The following is a 1,661-nucleotide window of genomic DNA, read 5'->3' on the forward strand; positions in this document are numbered from 1 at the left end:
AGCCTGTAGTGAACTTCTGTGAGTACAGAGATGCACTACTGGCTTCTTGAGAAAATGCAAAACAAAATACAGAAATTAGCAAATTCTCTGAGGAAAGAATTGATAAAAACTCCATAAGATGAATTTTCTGGAGCTTAATGGGTTTACTCAGTCAAATCTCTAAGATCAGACATTCATGTAAGCAGATCGAATGATCACTGTCACAGTAGAAAATTGACATTCCATTCATGTGCAGACATTGGTGGACTCAAAAATTCCACTTATTTAAACTAATTTGGTCACTTCATCTGACAATGATCATATCCTCCTTTAACATTTTAGTAGGTAGATGGAAAAAATGTATATGAGCACCAATTTTTTACAAAATGAATTTATGTTAAAAATTACTTCTGTGACAGCAAAGGCATGCATTTTGTGCAACTTAGTTTTCAATGATAATCAGATCAGAAAATATTAATTCCTGATCTCTAAATGGAAGAGGAGGAGAAAGAAATAAAAGTATTCCTTAAACAGAGGTAGGGTAAAGTGTAGGAAAAGGGATTAAAATACAAGGTATTAATATTCCTGAGAAAGAGAAGATTGTGTTTCAGGGGATGGGATATGAACTGAGAGCGCTGTGTCCGTAGGACCAGATAACAAAGCTAATAAAGGCAATAGACTCTCCCATCTCTTACCTTCTTTACACATATCTAATCCCTCCTGCTCAAACTACGCAGACCCCGACACACACACAGATACATACACACACTCCAAACTAAAAACTATCTCTTTTTATTTTTAAATTTGTAAAAAGCCAAGTAATATTAGAATCATATTGTATGTGAAAATTAGAAAAGAATCCTGGAAACCTTATTCTTATCCTGCTGTTGCTACTAATTAACTAGCTTTTGTCCATTATGTTTTCCTCACATAGAATTAAAAAGATGGTACTAAATTACTTTTGCATCTCTTCCATCTCTAAATAACACAAATCTAGTGCATCTCTCATATTGTTGGTAACAAACGAACAAACAACAAACAAACAAACAAAAAAAACAAAAAAAACTGAGGTCCAGAGAAAGAAAACGGCCATGCCAAAGAAAAGTCTGTTAGTGAGCAATACAGGATTAAGATAATCTGATTCACTATTCTTCCACTTCCTCTTAAAATTTGCTGCAAGTAGAAGCCTTTAACTACGTACAAATTCCAACACATGGAGAAGAACTCACCTAGACAAACAGGTAGCTAGCTGGAACATAAAGACAATAGATGAAATAGTTTTTTCTGCCAGATTTTCAATTTGGAAAGATATTAATAGATAAGTGTATTTCATCATCTACCCTTAGCTGTTTCTTTTTTTGGCTTTTCTTAAGGTCTGAATTGATCCCAGGGTGATGCCGCAGACCTGGCCCCTAGAGAAGTCATTACCTTTCTGATACGCATCCCTATTTTGCAGGAGAAAAATATTCATTACTTGAAAGTATATAGCCAGAAAGCATTCAGTTAATTATGAGAAGTTGTTTCCAAGGAATGAAAATCAGAAAATATCAAATCACAGGTTACTTTCAGAGCATGATAGATCTGAGATCATTTGGAGTGTGGAAGAAGAAAATCTGAGAAATGGAGAATTTGTAGACTGGAATGACAGAAGACATTGTGGTCAACTTTTTGGCCTATGATCA

The sequence above is a fragment of the Propithecus coquereli genome, unplaced genomic scaffold (genome assembly GCF_000956105.1).
Source record: "Propithecus coquereli isolate 6110/MARCELLA unplaced genomic scaffold, Pcoq_1.0 Scaffold235, whole genome shotgun sequence".
In the NCBI taxonomy this organism is placed as follows: domain Eukaryota; kingdom Metazoa; phylum Chordata; class Mammalia; order Primates; family Indriidae; genus Propithecus; species Propithecus coquereli.